The 15,066-nt window shown below is 33.6% G+C and overlaps 1 non-coding gene across 1 annotated transcript; it reads right to left on the bottom strand.

Moving 5' to 3' along the window:
- Positions 1–237: 237 nt before the first annotated feature.
- Positions 238–342, bottom strand: LOC146395953 (U6 spliceosomal RNA). Its single transcript, XR_014830671.1, has one exon. It is a non-coding gene; the product is annotated as a U6 spliceosomal RNA (small nuclear RNA).
- Positions 343–15,066: the final 14,724 nt, after the last annotated feature.

The following is a 15,066-nucleotide window of genomic DNA, read 5'->3' on the forward strand; positions in this document are numbered from 1 at the left end:
TTTAGTTTATTTACACTTAATGTATTAATTGATAGAAATGTACTTATCAGCCTTTTAATATTTGTTTTCTGGTTGTTTTTCCAGTTCTTTTTTGTTCCTTTCTTCTTCTGCTCTCTTTCTTGTGTTTTGATGATTATCTTTAGTGTTATGTTTGGATTTCTTTCTCCTTTTTTCTGTTTCTATTATAATTTTTTGATTTGTGGTTACCGTGAAATTCACCTACAAAACATTTATTTAAAAAAAATGGAATGTTTCATGTATTTATATCATTATTACATAGGTGCCATGCCAATCTTCTCTGTATCATTCCAATTTTAGTATCTATGCTGCCAAAGTGAGCACAACACTACATAATTTTAAACAATGAAGATCTCAAAACCAAAAGAATAAAGTTATGTCAGTCATTCTAAAATATTATAGATACTCCATGGTATATCTTCTTCTATAATTGAAATATCCTTTATCTGCTGATGGATTAAGATTTCTAAATACTGATTAAGGATTATGAAAACAAATTCTCTAATTTTCTGTTAACATATCAATACATCAATATTAATGCTATCCATTATTGACAATTACTTTTAACAAAATCATCCTTTCTAATTTTTTTAAAAAGAGGAATAGTAGAAAGGCATATTCTATGGCTTTATGTTATAGGAAAGTCTTTATCCAGAAATAATTCCTTTGAACCATTATATTTATAAAAAACTAAGACAAAATTTTATAGTAAGAAATATCTGAGCTTTCTTTAACTTAATTTAATTACCATGAAAACCAGGTAAGAAGGAAATATCAGAGATATATATCACATTTTTTAATTGTTTCTTAAAGATATCAAGGCTTGAATTTCAAATGAGTAATCTTTAATGATCTTTGAGATTTGGGGAAATCATCTAACATTTAAATTTGCAACATCTATGTATTATTATGGTAGTCTTTTTTGATGTGTCAGTTTAGCTAGTCTCCAGCTATTCTTTCAAACAATATTCTTGGTGCTGCTGTGAAGTTTTTTGCAAATGTAATTAAAACCTATAATCAGTTGACATTAAACATTGAGATTATTTTATAGTTAAGGCACACCTGATGTAATCAGCTGAAAGAGGTTAAAAGCAGAACACAGGCTCTCATAAGAAGAAATTCTGTGGACAGCAGCGTTATCCAGCCTGACATTACAGATGGCCTGCCCTACCAATTTCAGATGTGCTCAGCCAGCCCCCCAAATAGTGTAAGCCAGTTCCTCACAATAAATCTCTTAATTCATATTTTTACTGATTCTACTTCTCTGGTTTAATCCTGATTTATACAGTTACCTGGATTATAATTCCATATGAAACATTCACCAATGAAATATAGTTAAGATTACAAAACTATGTTTCCTAATCTTCATGAAAATACTATTACTTCTTACAAATTAATTAAACTCAGAGATTTTTTCCTTTCTAGAAGGTATTATGTTAGTTTTGTGAATGTCATAGCTACAGTCTAATTTTCCCTAGGTCAACTTCAATAATTGCGTTTGGAATCTTACTTATTTTCATGTATAATACTTTCGTTTATATAAAAGTACATATATAGTTAATATAGGAGTGTAAAAATATAAACAAGAGGACTGATTTTAGTGGCAATCCACAGTTCTTAAATACATATGATAGAAATTTTTGTTAGAATAAAGCAATATAGAAACTAGGTACCTTGTTATTGTTCAAAAGCCTAGTGTGACACCCCACCATTATCTCCAACTGAACATATATAGTCAGAGGTCTCATGGGATGCTTATTTTTGCTTACAAGATACCCTCAAAGAAGAATTTGACCAGAAATACTACAGTGGTCTCCTTAGAATTTTCTCATTTTTGTTTATGAAACAGTCGCTGTCATGCTTCAGAGCCTGTGGTAACATTACTTACTCAAACAGGAGCTCTTTTCTAAGCATTTAACAATCAATAATGGAGAAATTTAATGAGGTTTTCACTTCTACTATTTCCAATTTTAAATTAAACACATTTTAAACATTTTTTAGTGTTTTAGTTAAGTTCTTTTATTTGTACGATTTTTGCTTTTACTTTCCATCATAAGTGCATTTCCAAAGTCATATCCTAATTAAAAATCCTCTCAATGGCATTTTTTTTTCATATCTGGAGCACGTGGTTCAGGATAAATCCAATCTACACTGATAAGGGGAGGATGACAGTAATTCTTTTGACTCACTGAGTTGTTTCCCCATATTTCTCAATTTTAGCTCTGAGCAAGATTTTTTGATGCAAACCAAAAAGAGTTTATCCTACCTAAACCCCTACAGGCCATATTTCTGATTTGTTGTAGTGATGACATTTGATCAGGATTTTGAGCTGTAGAGTTTTCATTACAGAGCCTTGAGATCAATGCTAGAGGACACTGGGTGAGCAATATGAATAAATCATGTGGTGGTGTATTGATAAATGTACACTACTGAATATACAGAATTTGATATTAAAGTATTGTGGCTAGATTTTCAAATTCTGCTGCTGGAATATTATCAATACTGTTATAAGCTATTTTTCAAAATAGCCATAATTTTATTAACATTAGTAACTATATATTTAAATTGCGTGCTTCAGGGCACTAGCTGATTGCCTTTGGGACACATGGATGCTGTTACCTAAACTGGGAAGATAAAATTAATTAATAGGATGGCAGGCTTTTTTCCCAACTCTGAAGCTTGAGGGTTTTTAAGTATAGCCAGAAGTGGAATATTCAAGTGAACAAGTTAATGGAATTAGTGAGATAAATCTGATGTTGCTATTAGGGACAAGTGATTTCTATGTATGTTTTTCTTTCTTTCTTTCTTTCTTTCTTTCTTTCTTTCTTTCTTTCTTTCTTTCTTTCTTTCTTTCTTTCTTTTATTGCGTTGTTAGTTTGCAGAAAAGGATAGCACTGGGGAGACTTCTAAGATAACTTTTCCAAAGTGTTCCAAGAACTGCTTCTTTCAAAAATTATTAGCTTATTGTCCATGCAATCTATAGCAATTAAAGTCTTTTAAAACAACTTTTCCTTTTTAAAGATGAGATGAAACTTGCAAGCGTCGAAAGCCATTCTTTCCTGTCCTCTACTCATATCTAAACTATTTCGAACAATAGATATATTATTTTATTTTGGAGCATATGAGCTCTTTACAAGTATTTCTTTTTTAGTAGAATGGCAGAGAATAGTAATGTTAAGTAATTTATTGAAAGTCAGACATCTCTTGCCAGTAAAGCAAGGTGTCCCAGAAGAGTATGGCTTGAATTGAATCTCAAAAAAAATGATAAGAACTGGGCAGCACAGGAGATGAAAAAGTATAGTTTCTTTTAGCATAGTAGTTGCAACTTACTCTACAATATATGAGGCTATGTATTTTAGGTAATAGAGGCTCATCAAATCTTTTGTAAACTAGAGAATAATTGCTTTCTTTATTGGTATTCAAATAAAAATGAAGACATATCTATGGAGACTTTCACTTCCGAGAAAGATGAAGTAATTTTCAGGAGGCTAACATTCTTAATGAGAATACCCAGGAAAACAATATAAATCATAAAAATCATATTTTAAAGGTGTCAGATATGAATGCAAGGAAGATTATAGGGACTAAACTTTCAGAGAAAATATTCAGACAAATATTCAGAGGTGAGCTCAGTATTTTCAGCTGTCTTTTCTTAGAAGCATGTAAAGATTTTGAATGTGACCTAGAGTTTGAGAATCTGGGCTTTCTACAGAGAAAACCAATGATAAAGGACAAAGTCAACAGAGTTTCTAGCAGTCATCCAGGGCTAGAGATTTAAATTGCCTCAAATACTTCACCATTTTCTCTCATAAGAGCATAATTTATAGATGGTAGAGTGAATAGTTAAAGAACCAACTTGGACATTTTATTGAACTTTTTACTACATCTCTCAGCTGGAGGAAAGAAAGGTCCATGAAACAATTTTTGAAGGCACTGGAGAGTGGTGAACAGACACTCACATTCTACTATTAGCTTTTCTTTCTGGCATATTTGCTTATTCTGAATACAGCTAGAGATAAAGAAGCCAGCCTTGGTCCCTGGCAGAGAAATTCTTGAAAAACAAGAAACAAGCAAGAATTTTGTCAGTCAAGCACACAGCCAGACTTCCTCATAATTGCAGTTCAAAAACTTCAAAACACACAAGTTGAAAATCTCTGAAAAGCAGAGCAGGGATTCCAATAATCTCCCACAAGTGAGAAGAAAAATACTTTATAGCCTTTTAATTAAAAGGTCTTGGTGAGTGTACCATAAAAATAAAGACAAAGTAGAGAACTACATCTTGACAAAAAGCCTGTGATGTTTTGACTAGGCCCTATCTCCGATTGGATTAAAGTGACCATTTATCTATTTCATTTCCCAGAACACTTATGGTGAAAAAACAGCATCTATAATATGAACCTTTGCAGTTTTTTTAATACAGAATGTTCATAATTATATAAAAAACTTTAAGCATAAAAAAGATAACACCGTATGATCAGTAACCAAGAGGAAAAATAGACAATAGAATCAGACTCTCAGTGATCTTGCTATTGAGATTAAAAGGCAATGACTGTGACTAATGTATTCAAGAAATATAGGAAATATAGAAAATTGGTAGCATATGGAAAAGTTCAATATACTATAGAAATAATAGGGGTGTTGTGGTAACAAAAGCACGATGTCTGAAGACTAAGAAAACATGGTTTTCACAGAAGTTTAGACAAAATAGTGGACAGATCAATAGGAAAAATCCAATTCGTGGTACAGAATAACAACAAAAAAGGCATAAAAGAACTCTATCAAGAATTCTAACATACATGTAAGTGGAAAAAAAAGAAGAGGGATACTTTGAAAGAAATGTGAGTTGAGAATTTTTTAAAATAAATGATCAGCTTTTTATAAATAAAAGCTCAGCAAACAACAAGCAAGATTTTAAAGTATATAACCGTTAACATTAGAGTCAAGTTGTGGATCACTAAAGACCAGGAGAACATCTCCCAAGTGGCAATAAATAAAAAGAACATTATTTCTTTTCTTCTTCTTCTTTTTTTTTTTTTTTTTTTGTCTTTTTTCCTTTTCTAGGGCCATTCCCATGGCATATGGAGTTCCCAGGCTAGGGGTCTAATCAGAGCTGTAGCCACAGGCCTACGCCAGAGACAGAGCAATGAGGGATCTCAGCCGCATCTGCAACCAGGTCATGGCAACGCCAGATCCCCAACCCACTGGGCAAGGCCAGGGATTGAACCCACAACCTCATGGTTCCTAGTCAGATTCATTAACCACTGCGCCATGACGTGAACTCCAAAAGGACATTATTTCTAAAATAACAAAAATATTATTAATAGATGATTTCTCATCGGAAATAAGGTTGGAAAGTAATTAGTTGATATTTTTAAAGTGTTAATAAAATTGTTTAGAATCTTATACCTAGTAAAAATATTCTTCAAAAACAAACATGAAATTAAGATGTTTTTCAACAAAAAAACTAAGAATACATCATTAATAAATATAAAAGGAGTTCTTAAACTGAAGTGAAATAATTCCAGGCAAATAAATAGGAATTAAGAGCACTAGAAGTGGTAAATATTTGAGTGAATACATATATTGATTGTATAAAAAATAATTGCAATATCTTATGAAATTCATAACATAAATATAAATTTAAAATGCATTACTACAGCAATCCAAAAATGGAAGGGGAATTATTGAAAGTAAAGTGTTTTATGATGCTACCATTATAAGGAAGTGAAATTATTAATAACTTGTGTTAAATGGTAATATTTCAAGATAAATTTTAAATCAGTAAGCACTGAAAGAAAAATAATGTATAATTCATAAGTTAATAGAAAGGGAAAATAGAAAAATAAAAATATCATGCAAATCCAAAAGAAAACTTAAGAGGAGAAACAAAAGAATAAAGGAGACCTGGAGCAGAGAGAAAACTAAGACTACATTTGTAGATTTAAATCCAACTGTATCAGTAATTATATTAAGGATAAATGGATTTACTATTTTAATTAAAATACCGTGATTGTTAGGTTGAAATAAAGAATAACTCCGTTCTGCTAAGAAGAAAAATAGTTTGAATATAAACATACAGATATATTAAAAAATAGAAAGATAGGAATTAAGATACTAATAAAAAGAACACAGGTATATTGATCTTAATAGAAACTATGAGCTTTAAGCAAGAAACACTACTAATAATAGAGAGACATTTTTAAAACATGAAAAGATCAACCAAGAAAATATAACCCCAAATATATACATTATATATAACATATATTTAATATATATCAAGCAGAAAATAAGAGATCTAAATAGACGACAGATAATTCTGCTATTACAGAGGAAGAATTAGCAGACTTGTTCCCATAACTGATAGAAAAACAAGTAAGGGAGTTCCCGTAGTGGCTCAGTGGTTAACGAATCTGACTAGGAACCATGAGGTTGCGGGTTCGATCCCTGGCCTTGCACAGCAGGTTAAGGATCTGGCGTTGCCATGAGCCGTGGTATAGGTTGCAGATGTGGCTTGGATTCCGCATTGCTGTGGCTCTGGTGTAGGCCGGTGGCTACAGCTCTGATTAGACCCCTAGCCTGGGAACCTCCATATGCTGTGGGAGTGGCTTAAGAAAAGGCAAAAAGACAAAAAAAAAAGAAAAAAAGAAAAAAGAAAAACCAGTAAGATTACAGAAGATCTAAATAATACAAACAAAACTTGACCAAAATCGCATATACAAAACACTGCCCCCAACAAACATATCATCTACATTTTTTGAACTGTGAAAAACATTCACACAAATGATCATGTTTTAAACTATTAAAAATTTATTACAAATATCAAAGGACTGAAATCATTTAGAGTATATTTGCTCACTGCAGTCAGACAGCTAAAAGTGAATAATAAAAAGAAAATAATATTAATTCCATATGCTTGGAAATTCCAAGTAATCTATATGTCAAAAGAAATTACAATGGAAATTAGAATGTTATGAACTAAAGTAGTGCTTAAAAGAAAATGTAAACTCATAAGTACATACAGTAGAAAAGAATACTAAAAAATTAAGAAGCCATCTCAAGACAAAAAAAAATCAATCAGCAAGAATGAAGAAAGCAAGTAATAAAACTGAAAAAACATCGATGAAATATAAAATAAACATACAAACAATAGAAAAAATCATCAAAATTTGTTTTATTTGAGTTCCTGTTGTGGCACAGTGGAAATGAATCCGACTAGGAACCATGAGGTTTCGGGTTTGATCCCTGGCTTCACTCAGTGGGTTCAGGATCTGGCGTTGCCGTGAGCTGTGGCGTAGGTCACAGACAAGGCTTGGATCTGGCGTTGCTGTGGCTGTGGCATAGGCCGGCAGCTACAGCTCTGATTCGACCCCTAGCCTGGGAACCTCCATATGCTGCAGGTGCGGCACTAACAAGCAAAACAAAACAACAACAACAAAAAAGTTGTTTTATTTAACTTGGAGAAGATGTACTGCACTAGGATTTCTCATGCTTTGCTAGTACAACTGAAACTAGGTACAAAACTTTGAAAAACTTAGAGCAACACTAATGTTATATGTGCACATACACCATGACCCAGCAATTTCATTCCTAGGTATGGACATAGAAATATGGGTATATGTTCATTAAAGACATGTACAAGAATGCATAAGAGAGCACTTCTGTAACAGTCTCAAACTAAAAATTACCCAAATACCTAAAAGTTGAATGGTTAAGTAAATTGTATTGTATTTGTACAATGGAATCTTATGAAGCAATAAAGAATAAATAAACTCTATAATTTACATGAACCTAAAAAACATAATGCCAATTAAAAGAGAAAGATACAAAAATAACACATAGTATGTGACTTCATACATTTCAAGTTCAAAAACTGCATGCTGTCAAAAGTTAGAACAATGGTTACTAGTGGTTATTAGTTAGAGTGGGTAACAGGGTAGTTCCTGGAATGGGGCGTGAAAGGGGCTCTGTACCACTTGTGACACTTGTTTCTTGATCTGGTTGGTCGCTACACATGTGATGTTTGTGATAAAGCATTGGCTAAAATACTTATAATTTGTGTGATTTTTCTTTTTTTTATTACTTAAATGAATTTATCACATCTGTAGTTGTATAATGATTGTAACAATCCAATTTCACAGGATTTCCATCCCACAACCCAGGCACATCCCCCCACCCCCCAAACTGTCTCCTCCAGAGACCATAAGTTTTTCAATGTCTGTGAGTCAGCATCTGTTCTGCAAAGTTCAGTCTGCCCTTTTTTCAGATTCCACATGTCGGGGAAAGCATTGGATGTTGGTGTCTCATTGTACGGCTGACTTCACTTAGCATGATAGTTTCTAGGTCCATCCATGTTGCAAAAAATGCTGGTATTTCATTCTTTTTAATGGCTGAGTAATATTCCATTGTGTATATGTACCACCTCTTCTGGATCCACTCCTCTGTCGATGGACATTTAGGTTGTTTCCATGTCTTGGCTATTAAAAGGGTGCTGCAATGAACATTGGAGTACATGTGTCTTTGCGAGTCGTGGTTTTCTCTGGATAGATGCCCAGGAGTGGGATTGCTGGATCAAATGGTAGTTCTATGTTTAGTTTTCTGAGGAATCTCCATACTGTTTTCCACAGTGGTTGCACCAATTTACCACCCCACCAACAGTGTACTAGGTTCCTTTTTCTCCACACCCTCTCCAGCAATTACTGTTTGTAGACTTTTGGATGATGGCCACTCATAGTGGTTTTGATTTGCATTTCTCTAATGAGTGATGTTGAACATCTTTTCATGTGTTTTTTGGCCATTCGTATGTCTTCTTTGGAGTGATTTTTCTTATATATTATACATTATTAAAAATCTGTGTATCTATAGTATTAGTTATCTATTGGTGATGTAACAAATTACTACAAACTTAATGGCTTATATCAACAAAATTTATTGTCTTGCAGTTCTGTAGGTCAGAAGTTTGACTTGAGTCTCCATGTGTTAAAAACAAGTTTCCAGCAGAGCTCTATTTCCTTCTGGAACCTCTACGGAACACTGAAATTCCTTTGCTTTTTCGAGCTTGTCCCTTTCCCTTGGCTCATGACTCTCTCCCTTAATCTCCAAAGGCAGCAATTTTCTGATCCTTTTTCCTCTCTAACTATAGCAGAAAACATTGTTTTCTATTTTTAGGACTCATGCGATTAGATTGCACCACCTGAACAGTCCTAGGTTCTTATCCTTAACCACATCTGCAAATCCTTTCACCAAGTAATATAGTATATTCACATATTTCAAGTTCCAGAGATTAGAATGTGGACATCTTTAAGGAAGCATTATTTTGCCTACTATTTGTGTGTGTGTATTTATATATTTAGTAAAATTTCATGTAGGGTTCTTAAGTCCTAATTTAGCCTTTTGACCACATTAATTAATTAATTGACTGACTGACTTATCAGCCATACACACGGCATGAGGAAGTTCCAGGGCCAGAGATCAAGCCCATGCCAACACTGAATCCTGAACCCATTGAGCCACAAGAGAACTCCTTGACCACATTTTTTTAAATTAAAGTGCAATGTCATGCCAATTTCTGCTGCATAGCAAAATGACCCAGTCATATATATATTTTTTTCTCATATTATCTTTCATAATGTTCTGTCCCAAGATATTGGTTATATAATGGGACCCCATTCCCCATCCATTTTTAAATGTAATAGTTTGTATCTACTAACCCCAAACTCCCTGCCCATTCCTTTCCCTCCTCCCACCTCTCTTGGCATCCACAAGTCTGTTCTCTATGTCTGTGACTGTTTCTGTTCTATAGATAGGTTCGTTTGTGCCAGACTTTAGATTCCATATATATGTGATATCATATGGTGTTTATTTTTCTCTTTCTGACTTATTTCATTTAGTATGAGAATCTCTAGTTGTATCCATGTTGCTACAAATGGCATTATTTTGTTCTTTTTATGGCTGAATAGTAGTCCATTGTGTATGTGTATCACATATCCATTCATCTGTCAATGGACATTTAGGTTGCTTCCCTGTCTTGGCTATTGCGAGCAGTGCTGCTATGAACATAGGGGTGCATGTAACTTTTTGGATTGTAGTTTTGTCCAAATATGTGCCCAGGAATAGAATTGCTTGATCATACAGTAATTCTATATTCAGTTTTATGAGGAACTTCCATACTGTTTTCCATAGTGGTTGTACCAATTTACATTCCCCCCAACACTGTAGGACCCTTTTCTTGATACTCTCTCTAGCATTTGTTACTTGTAGATTTATTAATTATGACCATTCTGAGCAGTGTACCTCATTGTAGGTTTGATTTTGATTTCTCTAGTAATTAGTGATGTTGAGCATTTTTTTAATGTGTGTACTCTCCATCTGTACATGTTCTATGGAGCAATGTCTATTTAGGTCTTCTGCATATTTTTGATTGGGTTGTCTGTTTCTTTGTTGTTGAGTTTTATGAGTCATTTGTATATTCGGGGGATTAATCCCTTGTCCTTGAGCAAATTTTACAGTAGAAGAATATCTATGGACTCCATTCCTACCTCTGGTCATATGATTGTGCAAATTATTTCAATTAGTTTCCCCATATATTAGGAAGATAGACTGGCTGCTCTCTGAATTAATTATATCTAGAATTGATGTAATCACATTAGAGGTAACAATATAAAGGATTTTGATTTACACAACTTCTTTGGGAGTTCCCATTGTGGCACAGCAGAAATGAATCCAACTAGGAACCATGAGGTTGCAGCACAGCAGAAACAAATCCGACTAGGAACCATGAGGTTGCGGGTTCGATCCCTGGCCTTGCTCAGTGGGTTAAGGATCTGGGGTTGCTGTGAGCTGTGGTGTAGGTCACAGATGTGGCTCAGACCTGGCATTACTGTGGCTGTGGCACAGGCCAGCAGCTGTAGCTCTGACTAGACCCCTAGCCTGGGAACCTCCACATGTCATGGATGAGGCCCTAAAAAAAAGACAAAAAAAAAAAATCCAACTTCTTAGTCATCTGTGAATTATTCACTGTGGGAGCAAAGTAGTCAAATATTTTGTACCCCATCAGTCATTCTCTGTTAATCATCACATTTCTTGGTCCTTCTCTCTCAAATTGACATGAAGATTTACTTTAATGATTCCAAAAGATACATGTGTTGCCCCAAATATGTACATGTTTCAAATCCCAACATGAATGATTAGGAACGAAGATGATCATTCCAGGTCATGAATATCTTCAAGGTGGACCCACATTTATTGCAATGCATGGAACAGTCTATCCCTATTCTTAAATGTGAATGTCTATACTATAAACAAGTTGCTTATTTACACTTTAGTTGTATATGACCTCAGTTTAGACCCCAAAGGGTTCTAGCTTTAATAAAACCCTTTTCACAATGGAATTTGGTCTGTCAACTTATCAACCTATTCTAAGTGAACTGATCCCATAATTACAGTGAGAAACATCTCATATGAAGCATAGGAGGTCATTTTCCAAACCTGAAATGCTAAAATAATGGCATCCTGATGTTTTACTTTCTTTCTTTTTTTAGAAGTAAAATCATTTTATTTTGTTTTTTAAAAAAACATTATTGGAGTTCCCGTTGTGGCTCAGTGGTTAATGAACCCAACTAGTAACCATGAGGTTGTGGGTTCAATCCCTAGCTTTGCTCAGTGGGTTAAAGATCTGGTGTTGCTGTGAGCTGTGGTGTATGTCGCAGACACGACTCAGATCCAGCGTTGCTATGGCTGTGGTATAGGCCGGCAGCTACAGCTCCGATTCAACCCGTAGCCTGGGAACTTCCATATGCCATGGGTGTAGCCCTAAAAAGACAAAAGACAAAAAATAAAATAATAAAATAAAGTAAAATAAAATAAAATAAAAAATATTATTGATGGAATGTAGAGAACACCAACAATAAAACTATTAAGTTCTCAGCAGTTTGTGAAAAACATTATACATTCTACCTCTTGGTGAAATCTCTGATCAGAGTATTTAAAAATGTGTTAATTTAAAGACCCATGACACAGATCACATATTCAAGAAGAGTTTGCTTCAAATTATTGTATGGGAGCAAGTTAATGGAGTAGACAGAATGCATCTAGTCATCAAAGCATTTTTAATGTTATAGATATGATAATGATAAATATAGAAGAAAACTGAAGGAACAGATTTGAAGCATAAGGAAAAATTTAAGGAAACTATAAAAACAGACAGCAGATGTCACTTTCTAAGTGAGACATTTGATCACCCAAGGATCACTGGAGACTTCTAATTCTCCTCGTTAAGGCTGGGACAGCATGAACTCTTCAGGAGAAGTTCTATTAAAATGCAAAATGACTTTTGTTTCTCACCATACTACATGATAAAAGGGTTACCAAACTGTACCATACATTCTGGCATATTCTGTTGAGCTTTTTCTTACCAATCCTATTCAGTTTCTCAGATCATTAATCTTATGCTCCGGACTTCCAATAACCAAGAGAGTTTTCAGTATAGTTGGGCAAAGAGTCAGGGAAAGAACTTCTGGTTACTGTGGCTTATTTTTTAACTAAGAGAACAAAAAAAAAACAAACAAAGGAATTCTGCCTCCACATTGGAAATAGGGCAGCACATTGCTTACATTTCACTCTAGAGAAGTGGAGAATAATTAGGAAGGATTTATTTATCTGAGATAAGGTAGCCTGAAGGTCAGCTTTAGAAATTTTAAATTGAATAAATTTGTTAAGAAATAGTCTAGTTTGTATAGTTAGAAATTTGAGAACATTCTAGGTCAACACAAAAATCCCTTTTTTTCCAAATATGTGTCTTAAGGGATTAAACATAAATTCTGTATTTGAAGAAAATGTAAAGGAGACATGGTGCTTGCACCAGCATTGCATCATTTCTAGGTTAAAATAAACCAAGCTGCAGAAAGATTTTTAAACAGTGGAGTTTATATAGATGTTGACTCCTTTGAGTTGTGATAACAGGAGTATGCAACCTACTTTTGGCTGTCTTTAGGAGTTTAAATAGAGTTCTCTTTCAAGTAGCCTTCCTCCCACGTTACCCGGTGTTCTGACACTCTGGAAAATGGTGTAATTAACTTGTGTCACTGCTATGTGTGACTTTGGTATCAGTGCAGTTTGTAAGACACTAAAATGAGGTGTGTGTGTAAACAATCAAACAGTCCCAGGCTGCTATATTAGGCAAGTGGCTCCGCCAAGAACACAAAGAAATGGAACAGAAGAGCCGACAATATCACACCTGTCCTTCCTTGAAGCAGTCAATCTCGAGTCATAGTCTATAAATTTTTGCTCCACAGAAGTGGCAGTGCATGCACTGAATGTGTTAGGCATAAATGCAATTGTGAGAATACATTGGATGATTTGAGGAAAGCTTATGAAACAATAAACATTAAATTGTGGAGCATAAGACCAAACATTACTGTATACCTTAGCACTATGTATGTGTGTATGTATGTGCATGTTGAGAGGGGGTGGTTGGGGAGACTGTAGGGAAAATTAAATATTTAGGAATTACATTTTCCCCCAGACTATCATTTACCAAGATATTTTCACCTACATAGCAGTTCTATTTATGAAGGAAAACAAACAAAAATAACCACAGCTATATTTGAATAGAAAAATTAGAAGTATAGTCTATTACAAGTCTATAGGCACATACACACAGAAGTGTTTAATCTTGATATATGTATAGATTATATATTTATGTATTTTTATTTAACTGCCCTTCTCAAGCACCACTTTCCCTGTTCAGAATAAGCTATGTGTTTAACACACATCATCATAATTGTTTTCACAGCAATCTTGAATGATAGCTGTTTTGATCCCATTTCAAGGGTGGAGAAATAAAGACCTGGGTAGTTAAGTAACTTTCCCTGGGTCACACAAATCAATTGAAATGTTGATTGATGATTTAATCTCTATGAAGTATTATACTCCAAATAGGTTCATAGATACCTTTTGTTCTTGGTTTTTTTTTATTCAATTATTTCCTTCAGATAATTTCCTGAAAGTTGAATTGCTGATACACAGGGGAAGGGGCAAGGGGCCATTAAAGATTCAGGATTTCATTATTTATACTTATGTTTGTACCAGCAGTATAGGTGACTGCTTCCTCACACCCTCACTAACACAGAGTATTGGAATGTTTCAAACTCAATCTGAAGTAGAAAAGGATGTCATATCTTTTTATTTGCATTTTATATTATGGAAGTTACATATTTACCTTACACATGTTCATTGGCCATTATATTTTTCTTTGCATTCTACATTTAAACCCTTGGCATAATTTTCTATGAGGCAAATTAGTCTCTGATTAGTGATTTGATGCAACAATCCTATAAATTATTTAATATTATATGCAAGTAATTATATGCAATAAAATTTTGAAAAGATACAATGGAAAAATTTTTCTTTTATGTATTAAAAAAATGCCATAATACTTTGATTGGCATTCAGTAATTTCATTCAAATTCTAAATCAATGTACCAGCTATTAAAATCTTTACAATTTTGAAATTTTCAATTCAATAACATTTATTCAGTAGCCTTCATGTATTCATTTTATTTTATACATTGTAGTAAAATGTGTTTTACTTATTAGTTTTATCTTACTATAAATCTATAATATCGATATGTTTATTTCTAGATAATTTATATTTTTGTTGTAAATGGATTTTATTTTTATTATTTGTATTTTATTTTATTTTATTTTATTTTATTTTATTTTATTTTATTTTATTTTATTTTATTTTATCTTATTTGCTTTTTAGGGCCATACCCATGGCATATGGAAGTTACCAGGCTAGGGGATGAATTTGTATAGCTGCCAACCTACACCACAGCCACAGCAATGCTGGTTTCCTGACCCACTGAGTGAGGCCAGGGATCCAACCCGCTTCCTCATGGACAATAGTAGGATTTGTTTCCACTGTGCCACAATGGGAATGCCTATTTTATTTTTTAAGTACTGATGTTTTTAACTTTATAATTAATCATCTGAATTTTATTTCTATCATAGAGTTTTGTTTTACATATGTATTATGTATTTTTATGGACC

Source organism: Sus scrofa, chromosome 15 (assembly GCF_054392235.1).
Source record: "Sus scrofa isolate SSC_HxYL_T2T_F1_AM1 chromosome 15, Sscrofa_HxYL_maternal_Yorkshire_Landrace_v2.0, whole genome shotgun sequence".
Lineage (NCBI taxonomy): Eukaryota > Metazoa > Chordata > Mammalia > Artiodactyla > Suidae > Sus > Sus scrofa.